Here is a 13,086-nt window from a genome sequence, read left to right as displayed (position 1 = left end):
CAAGCCATCTGCCTCACCCTGCTAGTCAGTGCAGGCAGCGCTGGGTGGTTCCTTGGGGTTTTCCAGTTCTGCTCCTCACTTAATGATTTTCCTCTCAGAATTCCAGAGACTACCTAACGGCACACCTTAGGGTCCGTTCAGGGGACGCTCTCCTGCCATCATAGAAATCTTCAAATTCAGAGAGATGTTCCACCCCAGGCGGGTAGGGAATGGTACGTTCAGACGGGGTCAGGGAGAGCTAAAAGAATCCATCACCCCCACAGGTATTGGTGTGGGGCTGCTGTCGGGCTCGGAGCCCACAAGGAATCTTTGCAGAATGAAAGGGTATGTGGGGGGGAGACCTAAAAGCAAGGGCGGGGAGGGGGAGCTCTGCCACAAACATCATCTGACCTTTGGCTAGGTCATTGGGCTCTCTGGGACACTTTTTCTTCCTTTTTTTTTTTTTTTTTAAGATTTTATTTATTTATTTAGAGAGTGCAAATGGGGGAGGGTCAGAGGGTAAGAGGATCTCAAGCAGACTCCACGCTGAGCACAGAACCCAACGTAGGGCACCATCCCAGGACCTCGAAATCATGACCTGAGCCTAAATCAGGAGTTGGACGCTTAAACAACTGAGCCACCCAGCAACGCCGACACCATTTCTTTCTGGGAGTGAGGTGTGAGTAATGCCATCAGCCCTGCATGGCTCAGGGGCTTCTGCTAAGGCCCAACCACATATGGAAGTAAGAAGGTGTGGGAATCTACAATGACACACAACGAGAAGGACCCTGATCCCCTTGGAAGGGTGTTTCTGCCCCTGTGCCTGGCCTCAAGGAGGAAGAAGGGCTTCCACTAGAAGCTGCTCATAGGCTAACGAGAGCTGCGTTAGAGGGACGGGACCCTGTGGCAGTTTCGGGGAGCTTTTGGCTCTCAGAGCTGCCATCTGGGTCCTGCAGAGCAAGGACTCGGTGTCCAGACTTCCCTTTGGCAGGGTCGGTGGCCTGGCCTGTGACAGTGAGGCTGCAGGTCTGTGTGAATGACCTTCTCCTTTCTGACATCGTAACACCAGCTACCAAAGGGGTCATGGCCGCGTGGACGGAATCACAGAGCTGCCCGAGTTCGGGGGAGGAATGTACCTGCCAGACCGCCTCACGTTTCACCCGCGTCTGCATTCCTCAGATACGACACTTAACCACGATCCCTCCCTGTGTACGACCTTTCTCAATTTTCCACCACGGGGGCCAGGAGTGTGACATCCCAGGTTTGCCATTCCTCCCAGAGTTTTGTTGTAAGATTTTTGCTTGAAGTGGAGTAGACATGGGTGCATCTGGGGCTGCTCTCCAAACTGCTCCCTTCCATGTATGTGCTCCCGGGGAGGGGTTGGGGGGGGGGGGATGCCTACGGGACACTTCCCCCAATGTCCCGAGACTGGAATCATGAGAGGATAGTCCCAGACAGTCTCTCCCTCCCTCTCTCTCTCTTTTTTTAAAAAAAGATTTTATTTATTTATTTGACAGAAAGAGACAGCAAATACGATCAGGGCGAGTGGGAGAGGGAGAAGCAGGCTCCCCACTGAGCAGAGAGCCCCATGCGGGACTCAACCCCAGGACCCTGGGATCATGACCTGAGCCAAAGGCAGCCACTTAGCTGACTGAGCCACCCAGGTGCCCCTTGGACAGTCTCTCTTACTAAGGCGCCTCTGGTTCCAAGATTCGGTGCCTCAGGAACTACCATCCGTGGGGCACGTAACACACTCAGCTCTGGAAACGTGCTCTTCACAATGGTTTGAGGGAAGATGGGGTTCCGGTATTAGCCCTCTGGCAGGTTCAAGACCTTTGTTCTTCCAAAGGTCTTGTGTTCCTGATCAGAACTTGGCAAGTGGAAGGATACCTTCCTTCAGATTCCCTGGTTCAGCAGCAGCAGAGCTGCAGTAAAAGTAACCGGAGACTCAGTGACCCGCTGGGACCCACTCTGGAGCTCACAGGTGGGTCGCAGAGAGCCCCAGGACAGCTGGGAGGCCCTCCTGTGCATTCCTGCTTCTGCCGGGCACGGTCCTCACGTGGCCTGCCTTATGTAAGACTCGGCGGCCCCAGCCTGCCCCTCCCTGCGGGGACAGCTCACCAGGACCCGGGATTAGCCGGTGACAGCCAGGCTCTATTTCTGGAAGGCAGAAAGTTCAGCTGAAGGGTAGCCACCGGCAAGACATTCATTTACTCCACTGAAGGGAGCGGAGATAGAGACGCCTAGGGAGAGCGTTATTTTGGGACACTCTTTTGTACCGATGTGCCAAGCACATTTGGGATCAGAGCAGGGGAAGAAAGCAGAGGGAGCGCACACTTGGACAGGAGCCCTTCTTCCTCCTGTCACCATGGCCTCCTTCGGCTACTGTACAGATTCAACCTCAGGATTTAGAAAAAATAGAACTTATAAAGACTGTGGTTTTTGTCTTCACTACCAACCCACACTTAGATTTGAGTACAGATTGTGCATAAATAGGTACAGTAAATCCTGATGATTCCTAGTCCCCGTGCCAGGCTGAACACTGGTTATTGTAGTCAGGTTGCTGGAAGGGCCGTTATCCTGCACATGCGAGGTGGTTAGTTCTTGAGGACAGAACGAAGGGATCATCTCATGTGACTAATTAAGGAAAGATTATCTGAACTCTTGGTTTTAGTGGTGGTGGTGATGTGCGTGCGTGCGTGTGTGTGTGTGTGTGAGTGATGGGTGCGATGGGTGTGTGGAGTCTATTGGAAATGACCATTTTCACTTGCGGGGGATGGGGGTAGGTCCAAAGCTGGGAAAGGGACTGCCAAACCAGGATCTGGGAAAGAGAGGTGAAAACTAACCTTCACAGCTGGTTGAAAGCAGGGACATTGAGGCATGGGAGCAGGGACAAATCTGGAAGGCAGGAACCAAATCAGGAAAGGGCTGTCCTATGACAGGAAGGGGGTATGGAATGGGAACCAGGGAATTGGGCTTTGACAAGACCCGGGACATTCCTGAAATATCAAGCTTAGCGAAAGGAGCGTCCGCCACAAGGCCCAGAGGGCTCCTGGTCTGTACCGTGGGCAGCAGATTCTGTTACCCGAATACTCGGATACCCTACAGGCTTACATGAAGTTATCTGCTCAGATGATCACCCAGCGTTCTGGGAAGACACATTTGGAAACTGTTTCCAGAGACAAGTTTTGGGGCAACACAGGGAAAAACAAATATATTGAGGTCTTTGTCAATGGTTTTATTATTTTACCCTTTCTACGGAAGCATAGGGGTGGCAAGACCGAATGTCTGGCAGGTAGAGGATGGATGGGTGTCTCGGATGTCTATTGGGAAGGCATCGCTGCGTCCAGGAGCAGATGACCGTGGCCTAGAGCAGGAGGGGGTTGGAGATGCAGAAGAGGCAGGCGGATGAGCGCTAGTTAGACCGCAAATAGCTAGTTAACGCTAGTTAGACTGCAAATCGAAACACCTTAATAAATTTCTGTCAATCATGAGAAAACACGACCTAGAAAACCAGAAACCTGCAGGTGAAGAAAGACTCCAACGCATCTACCCGTTGAATGCCTAGAGCGTATTTGGGGTCTTTATTCAGGCAAACGGGAGAAAGACTCAGGAGAGATGGAATGTGGAATACTGACTTTGTATTAAGGACGAGTCATTTTCACATGGGATCCTGGCATTGTGGCATTGTTGTTGTTGTTGTTGTTGTTGTTTTTAGAGTTTTTATGTTTTCCAGATTATGCTGGGGCATTTTTGGATGAAATTAGATGACTTGAGTTTTCTCCCAAAAAATATGGGGGAGCGGGCTGGCGTTGGCTGAAACTGGGTTGGCTCTGAGTGACAATGTGTTAAAGCTGAATGATGGGCTCCAGGAGCTCACTGTGTATGGAGCCAAGGCTTTCCTTGTGATGACAGCTGCTCGCGCCCCAGAAACTTCTCAGAGCTCCGTGTCTGCTCCTTCCATCTCTGAAGTCTCCTATCGCTCGAGGACAAAGACGTCCAGATACTCCTATTGGTAGGGACGTAAGACAGCCTCCAGAAGGTGGGGGAGCTCCACTGTGTGTTTTAGATGGATAGCTCTAGCCCTTCCTGCTAAAAATGGAAGAGAAGCAGCATTTTGGAACTTACCCAGAGGATTCCAGGCATCGTCATCTCACATTTCACAGACACTGGGTTTGGGGTTTGGGGTTTTTTCTGTGTTTTTTTTTTTTTTTCTGTTGTTGTTGTTGTTGCTTTTACAAACTGAACATCTGTGGCAACCTGCTTTTCTGACAGCATTTTCTCACTTCGTGCCTTCGTTTCGCGTTTTGGTAATGAGCAGTATTTCAGACTTTTTCGTGGTTATCACGTTTGTTATGGTGATCGGTGATTACAACTTGCCCAGAGCTCAGAGGATAGCATTTTAGGCAAGAACGCTAATCGAAGTAGGAATGTTGCTTTTTTAGACACAATGCCATTACACAGTTAATAGACCTCGGTATGATGTAAACATAAATTTCATATACACTGGGAAACCAAAAATTCATTTGACTTGCTTTATTGAGATATTGACTGCATTCTGGTGGCCTGGAATTGAATATCTCTGAGGTCCGCCTGTCATGATGTGTGGGAGAGGCTAGCTGTCCCCCTCCTCTTCTGCCTCTTCGAAGCTGAACCCTAATTGTTTGGCAGGCTTCACTGTGGGCCAGACACTTCCCAGTCTCCTTATCTCAAGGCATGGTCATGTGATTTGGTTCTGGCCAGTGAGATGTAGCAGAAGTGTTATGTGGAACTTTCTAGAAGGCTTCTTCAGGGGAGCTGACTCTTGTAGGAGGTGTCTCCCTCTTCTGTTCTCCTCCATCTGTTTCCTGCTGCCTGGAATGTGGGCATGGGGTGCAGAGCCCCCCACGGACCCATGCTGGCCCATGAAGTGGTTTTGAGGATAGAAGGCGCACACCTTACGTGTCAGAAGAATAAAGGAGGAACCTGGGTCGCTGATGAGTCTCTGAACTGGTTGAAGGAAGGAAGAGTGAACCTTCACGTGGTTAAGCCAAAATTGCTCTAGGCTTTTTTTTTTTTCTTTTAGATTTTGTTTATTTGAAAGAGAGAGAGCGCAAGCAAGGAGAGCAGCAGGCAGAGCGAGATGGAGAAGCAGGCTCCTGGCAGAGCAGGGAGCCCGATGCGGGGCTCGATCCCAGGACCCCGGGATCATGACCTGAGCCGAAGGCAGGCACTTAACTGACTGAGCCATTCAGGCGCCCCTTAGGTTTTTAATAATGGGCAGAGTTAACTGCTGATTGATACAGGAGAGTGTGTGTAAATGAGTAAAGCACTATATGGCATCATCTATCTAAAAGCAAAGTGCTGGGATGCCTGGGTGGCTCAATCAGTTAAGTGTCTGTCTTTGGCTCAGCTCATGATCCTGGGGTCCTGGGATCAAGCCCACGTCAGGTTCCCTGCTCAGCAGGGAGTCTGCTTCCCCCTCTGCCTCTGCTCTTCTACCTGCTTGTGCTTGCTCTCTCTCTCTCTCTCTCTTTCTCTCTCTCATAAATAAATAAATATTAAAAAAGCAACGTGCACAGAGTCATTGACTTGGCAATTTGAATCAGGATTGCAGACTGTAGACATACAGTCTGACTGCATCAAGAATAGTATTGTTTGCAAGAGCAAACGCTGTTAAAAATGAAACACAGCAAACCTTCAGCATCCAGGCATGGGGACTGGTTATGGAAACGAGCCTTCAGTGGGAGATCAGGCAGCCGCTGGAGAGTGAGACAGGCCTGCTTGTGTTTCTGTGAAAGAGCCTCGGGTCTTATTAGTAATTGAAAACAAGGAAGTTATTTTAAGACGCGTGTTTACTTTGATCTCTTTTGTGAAATAAATATAAAAACATGTGCGTTTATTTCCTAGCAGGAAAGACAAACCTGCCAACTGAAGGGAGAGAGGGCCAGGGGGTCAGCATGGAGAGAGGTTTTTACTTTGTCAGGGAATATACTTTTGTACAGATTGGATTTTCTCTCTTACCCAATACTAATACAAAAAATTACTTCCGATAGCACACCTTTGCTCAAAGCCTAATTTCTGAAAAAAAGTAGCATGAATAGGGGCGCCTGGGTGGCTCCGTGGGTTAAAGCCTCTGCCTTCGGCTCAGGTCATGATCCCAGGGAATAGTTTCTAGTCTGTAGACTTTCTCTGCCATCACTATCTTCAGATCTAAGGTACAGTCTGATTTCCCATCTGAACTAACTGAGATGGTCACAGCAAAGATATTTTCGTCCCCTCCCATCTCCCTGTCCTTCTCTCTCTCCGGTCCCTCCTCTCCACTTTCCATAAGTGTCTGATGTTACGGATTCTCCAAAGACCTCATCCTCCCAGGGCCCAGGCAGAGGAGCGGGGAGACCAGAGCCCAGGAAAGCAGCTGGCAGGAGTGCTGGGCTGGCTAGGGATTCCAGCCGTCGGCCCTAGGGCAGGTGGTGATACTCCTCCTGAACGCAGAGTCCTGGTAACACTCAGTGGCCTCCAGGTAGTGTTCACCTGCCGTCTTGTTTGTTTCTTGCCGATGAATGAGGACACACGCTCTCTGACAGCAGTTGGCATTTGTCCTGGAGGTCAGCGACCCAGGCTTCCATGGGTGTATCTGAGGCTTCCCAAAAAAAGAGAGCTCCGCGTATGGGAGCCGGACGGGAACACAGCAGGCAGCTAGCGGGAAGACAGCCATGTGCCAGGAGGCAGATGGCTGGAAAGGTAACATTTGTTTCCAAAGGATCTCCAGGCCCTGGAGAGCTCACAAGAGCAGCTCAATGAGCAGGTTTCTAGAGGACTGCATGCTTTAAGGAGAAGATCCGAACCCTGGCAGCCCCATGGTGCAGGAAGGATTACGTAGGATGATCAAGAACACTCATATCTAAGGAGTGGGAATGCCAGGGCTGCTCAGGGACAGACTCTCACATACAGTAACTCGAGTTGACAAAGTCTGAGCAGCGAAGGGGGAGGGGCATGTGGGAATTACGGGATCTCCAGTGTATGGGTCCCACGCACTCTGGTTGTGAAAGGCATGCCCAGCTTGACCTGGCTTGAAGGAAAATCGGAATTTATTGTAACTGGAACACTCGGAAGGCGATCTCAAGCTCGTTTAGATCCAAGGCTTTCAGCAGTGCGTGAAGGACAGTCTCACCACCTCCCTCCCTCCCCCGCGCTTTCCGCTGTGGTAGTTTCCTTCCGGGGCTGGCATTCCCTACAAGGGGCTCCATCCACCAGCTTTGCAATCCCCACGTCAGACACTTCTTTCTCTCTAGCTCTGACAATGTCTGGGCTGACTTCCACGCCTCGTTTGGGACCCATGCCCATCTCCGAATCCAACACAGCCCCTGCAGACGCGGTGCCGAAGCCTGGAGCCTGGGTCACAGCAGATGTTTAGGGGGGCCACCGCTGGAGGTGCACGTTCAAAGAAAAATCAGAATGTTGTTCTCAGGGGTGGGGGGGGGTGGGAATTCGTCAGACAATTAAATGTCCACTACACTAGAGGCGCCTGGGTGGCTCAGCTGGTAAAGCGTCTGCCTGTGGCTCAGGCCATGGTCGCAGGATCCTGCCATGGAACCCTACATCAGACTCCCTGCTCAGTGGGAGCCTGCTTCTCCCTCTCCCTCTACTCCTCCCCACTGCTTGTGCTGTCTCTCCAATAAATAAAAATTAAAAAATAAATAAATGTCCACTACACCAGTGTATACTTCCGAGCTTCAGGTTCCTTCCCAGTACTAAATAAAAGGCAGAAAGGGGACTCCCCAGACCCCCAGTATATAATCCTTCTTTGAAATGTTAGAGATTAGAGGCTCCCAGACCACAACCAAGGCTTTAGGGCTTGCTCTAGGATCTTTGGGGTTTTGTTTGTGTTTTGTGGTTATCCTGAGCTTGGGGTTGAAAATAAATTGGGACTTGAAAACATATATATACTCTTAGGAATATTCTCCAAGCATGGAGGGATTCCTGGTCTAGGATTCCCCTTGGAAAGGTAAAATAATCCCATAGTGTTCCTAGGGGATTCCTGGGGTTTTTCTGTCCCAAACCTAAAGGAGCCAGCCTAACTTATTCTTCGTTCCATATTTGCCTGTGTTTTTAGAGACTTTTACTAATGGTGAGCCAGACATTCAGGCGTGCTGGTCCTGGTCAAGCGGGCTGTCCTCTGCTCTGCCGTGAGAGGGTAGGAAGAGCAGCAAAGGACATTGGTGCCGCCTTCCAGAAATGGGATGTTTGTGGGGCGCCTGGGTGGTTCAGTGCTTTAAGCCTCTGCCTTCGGCTCAGGTCATGATCCCAACGTCCTGAGATTGAGCCCCCGCTGAGCAGGGAGCCTGCTTCCCCCACTCTCTCTACCTGCCTCTCTGCCTACTTGTGATCTCCGTCAGATAAATAAAATCTTAAAAAAAACAAACAAACCAAATAAATGGGATGTTTCAAAAGAAATCTTTGTAAGACTGAGCAGCGTCGTCTTACAGAATACACAGATTGAGCAGAATCTACGGAGACTTGGAAAAGGCTGGACCCGAATGCAAATGATGTGATCAGACCAAGGAAGCCGAGAGAGAAATGCAGCATCACCAGCCCTCTGCTTCATTTCTGAAAACGAGAAGTGGGTGAAGACAAGCAGCTCCCCTCAGAACCTGATAGCCGTCAGTTCTCTTCTTTACTGGTGAGAGGATATTCTGGAACTGGTCCTACAGGAGTGGCCATCAGGCATCGACCTATTTCCAAGCAAGAGTGAGTAAAGGAGGAGTGTCATTTGTAAATGTGAAGGAAAAAAAAATAAAATAAAAGAGTCCATCTTGACCGCACAAGAAGCTGGGGTGATGGCCCATATTCAAGTCTGCTCTGAAACCCTGACTGAGAAGCAATTGGCAGAGAAGATGCCACCACAGTTCCTCTCAGATGTCAACCCCCCGACCAAAGCATGCTGGGAAATTTTCACAGGGCATCTCATCACTGCCAACTGCCACCTCCTTTTACTTATAGGAAGGATTAGAAAGATCAGGGAAGACAGGTCCTCTGCTCCCTTCTCAGTCTGAGAACGCGACCCAAAGAGGAACCCAAATCTGGCAGTGTCAACAACGATCACCCACAACTTCTAGAAAGGGCCACCCAAGCCAACCATTGGACCAGCGATGGCCACTTAGCAAGGCAGCAGCACTGAAATTACTCTTTAGGGATTAGGAACTCAGAGACAGAGACAGAATTTGCCAGTACATTTGAGGAACAGAAGGAAGTAGATACGTGGAACAGAAGGAGAGTCACCGGGGCACCGGTGGCTGGAAGCCAGCCGCCCACAGGACATATCTGAGGCACAACATGTTTTGCTTGGCCCACAGGGTTTGAAATTCGAAATGATTGCCAACCCTTAAAAAACTCTACGCTTTCACATTTTACAATGGGTGGGCTTCTGGAGCACACAGGGAGAGGGGAAATTGTGACTTTCTAAGAATAAGTCACTTGGGGTGCATTTGGGACTTTTCAGACTTTGGGGACCTGCAGTCCCCAAAGATCACACATGTTCCCAGGAGGGTCCCTTTAGGAGCACCACTGGCCACCCTCCAGATCCTGGAGCAGTCTGTGGCGTTCTACTTAGAATAACGGAGCTTCTAGCAAGCTTAACGGGGCACAGGATGAATGAAGAATTTTATATAAGTGGCCCAGAGTCCCCACCTCTGCCTTCGCTCCCCAGACCCGGAGTCCGAGTGACTCAAGCGATTTTCTGTTTTAGACCCACTGTGGCATGTGTGAACGCCCACAAACCCACCAGAGGGGAGTCAGGGAGCCTGCACTAAGAGAAAGATCCTGGTTCTGGCTGTGGGGGCTTCTGATGAACCACTTCCTGCCCCTATGGAGGTCTGGTTCGTTAATGATTCCCCAATCCCTAACCCTACAGAGAGTGAGATTTCTCCCTCCTCCCTGCTTCCCCCACACAACACAAAATTTACTGGGAGCAAATTTGAGTGGGTTTCAGACCTCTCTGCCGAAAGAGCTCTCGGCTAAGACGACTTCTGAGGATTAACTTGGCCAAGGAAAGGCGCCTGAGGGAAGAGCCCTTGACAACAGGCCCGTCACCTGAAGCCGCTGGCCCCTGCAGCAAGGTTCTCCTTGCCCCTTCTTGGTGGCCTCAGGACCCTGTTGATACGGATGCTTTTAGGCTTCTTCCCACCCACGGCATCTGGGCATAGCTAACTATATCATAGAAGACAACAAGCTAGAAACGACATGACTTTTTTTTCTTTCTTTTCTTTTTTTTTTTTTGGCCCCCACATGTTGGCACAGGTACTCCACTTGTCCCTTTGGGGGCTATTTTTAAATGTTTGCTTCTTTCCTGCTGTATTTTGATGACCTCACTCATTGGGTCTCTTCATAAACACCAGAAGGGGAAAGGGTCTCCGACAGGGGCACTCGGAGACCTGAATTTTCTTTTGGCCTCTCGCCCAAGGTAGTGGGTGTGCGGCATGTTTTCAAGCCATCAGGCAGTTCTTTGCTCTTTCGCGTGAGTCAGAGTCATGTGCTGTCTAAAATAGGTGGAGGGTGTGGGCAGGGTAGTCCAAACCCCAGATCAAGGCATGGAGTTGATTCCCAGGGAGAGGTGGCCCCTTCCCCAGAGCCTCAGCGAGGCTGCACGGGACCTGCGCCAGGATCGCACGGAGCGTACCCGCCCGCTGCGCTATCGGGCTTCTCGCTGCCCCCAGGAGCCACACATGCACCTTCCTGCTGCCTCTTCAGGGAGGTGGGAGCAGGTGCATTTTACCAGATGTCTGGACATGAAGCAGGCACGTCCTTGGGGCTGGGCTTCCCCAATAAACTGTCCAGAACCTGGGGTTAGCAAGGAAGGTGCGTGCTCCTTCATGCAGCTCAAGACTAAGGCATGTTTGGGCTGTTTACATGTTTACATGTAAGTTTGGAAATGAGGTACCCCCCCCAACACTCTCCGACACATGCACACATGTGCGTGCACGCCCGCAAACGTATCCTGGAGATGTGCCCGGGAACGTTTACCCAGTAGCTCATGCTGATTGTGGCACCAAGAGCTCAGTTCTAAAGCAACCTGGGGCTGGTAAGGCTTAGCGGGTGGCTTAGCTGTAGATCACGGAAAGAGTAATCACATGACTATTGGCAAATGCCCTTGAGACATCTTGGAGGAGGTGATGAGCTAACTGCCCCCCCCGTCCCCCCTCCCCAATCCCTGACTGTAATGCATCCGAGCACAGAAATAGACATTCTTTCCTAGAAGAAAAGCCAGAGGAAGGAGGTAGTTGCTTAGAAGAATTGCAAAACACCGGTGCCGAAGAAGCTTAGTCACTGGCAAGTACCTGTTGGGTCGGAGGAAATTTTCGTGATCGCTCTATAGGGGGGTGAGGAGGAAGGTTTTGCTGAACCAATGGAAAAATCCCATCACCGCCCAGCCTTGCCCTAGGCACAGGTTATCCATCAACCTCCCTTTCTAGAACAGTTTCTTGACCTCCCTCTTGGCTTTCACCACATCCCACCTCACCACCAGCCATGCCAGAAGCAACCATCACTCCCTCCGCCCTCTTAAATTCTCCATTTTTATCCTGTGATTGCCTATCAGTCACTGTGTTAAAGTCTTCTGAGATGACGCTAAGCATTATTGTTAACCGTGCCGAGAAGAACGTGTCCCCCTTTGGCAATTATTACCAGAAGAGGAAGGGCATGGGGGCTATAGAAGGGCTTTTAAAAAATTTATTTGTTTAAATTCAGTTAACCCGTATCTAGTACATCCTTTGTTTCAGATGTAGAGTTCAGTAATTCGTCAGTTGCACGCTCATCACATCAGGTCCCCTCTTTAATGCCCATCACCCGGTTACCGCATCCCCCACCCACCGCCGCTCCAGCAATCCCCAGTTTGTTTTCCGTAGTTAAGAGTCTCTTGTGGTTTTTCTCCCTCTCTGATGACTTCCCATTCAATTTCCCCTCCCTTCCCCTGTGATCCTCTGCGCCATTTCTTATACTCCACATGTGAGTGAAACCATGTAATTGTCTTTCACTGATGGACTTATTTCACTCAGCAAAATACCCTCCAGTTCCGTCAAGGTCAGTGTAAACGGTATGTATTCATTCTTTCAGACTGTATATATGAACCACATCTTTAGCCATTCATCTGTTGGTGGACATCTGGGTTCTTTCCATAGTTTGGCTATTGTGGATATTGCTGCTATAAACATTGGGGTGCAGGTGCCCCTTCGGATCACTACATTTGTTTGTATCTTTGGGGTAAATACCTAGTACTGCGTTTGCAGGGTCATAGGGTAGATCTATTTTCAACTTTTGAGGAACCTCCATGCTGTTTTCCAGAGTGGCTGCACCAGCTTGCATTCCCACCAACAGTGTAGGAGGGTTCCCCTTTCTCCGTATCCTCGCCAACATCTGTTGTTTCCTGTCTTACTCATTTTAGCCATTCGGACTGTGTAAGGTGTTAGCTCACTGTAGTTTTGATTTGTATTTCCCTGATGCCAAGGGATGTGGAGCATTTTTTCATGGGTCTGTTGGCCATTTGTATGTCTTCTTTGCAGAAATGTCTGTTCATGTCTCCCGCCCATTTCTTGACTGGATTGTTTTTGGGGTGTGGAGTTTGATAAGTTCTTTATAGATCTTGAATACTAGCCCTTTATCTGATATGTCATTTGCAAATGCCTTCTCCCATTCCATAGGTCGCCTTTTAGTGTTGTTGACTGTTTCCTTCACTGTGCAGAAGCTTTTGATCTTTTTTTTTTTTTTTAAGATTTTATTTATTTATTTTTCAGGGATAGAGGAAGAGAGAGAGAGAGCGAGCACAGGCAGAGAGGCCTGGAGAGGCAGAGGGAGAAGCAGGCTCCCTGCTGAGCAAGGAGCCCGATGTGGGACTCGATCCCGGACGCTGGGATCATGACCTGAGCCGAAGGCAGCCGCTTAACCAACTGAGCCACCCAGGCGTCCCGAAGCTTTTGATCTTGATGAAGTCCCACTAGTTCATTTTTGCTTTTGTTTCCCTTGCCTTTGGAGGCATGCCTAGCGAGAAGTTGTTGCGGCCAAGGTGGAAGAGGATGCTGCCTGTTTAGTAACAGGAGGGCTTTTTTACTTTCCTGAACCTGCAGATCAGGGTTT

At 49.8% G+C, this 13,086-nt stretch overlaps 1 long non-coding RNA gene across 1 annotated transcript in view; it reads left to right on the top strand.

Moving 5' to 3' along the window:
- The first annotated feature begins 11,959 nt into the window (after positions 1-11,959).
- Positions 11,960-13,086, top strand: part of LOC309861809 — a 62,006-nt gene continuing 60,879 nt past the window's right edge. Inside the window, exon 1 of the long non-coding RNA XR_014310213.1 lies at positions 11,960-12,049. This is a non-coding gene — a long non-coding RNA (uncharacterized lncRNA). The remainder of the gene's footprint in view (positions 12,050-13,086) is intronic.

This window comes from Mustela nivalis (genome assembly GCF_964662115.1).
Source record: "Mustela nivalis genome assembly, chromosome: 3".
Classification (NCBI taxonomy): Eukaryota; Metazoa; Chordata; class Mammalia; order Carnivora; family Mustelidae; genus Mustela; species Mustela nivalis.
The sequence above is the reverse complement of the archived record's forward strand: the minus strand, read 5'-3'. Positions and strand labels throughout refer to the sequence as shown.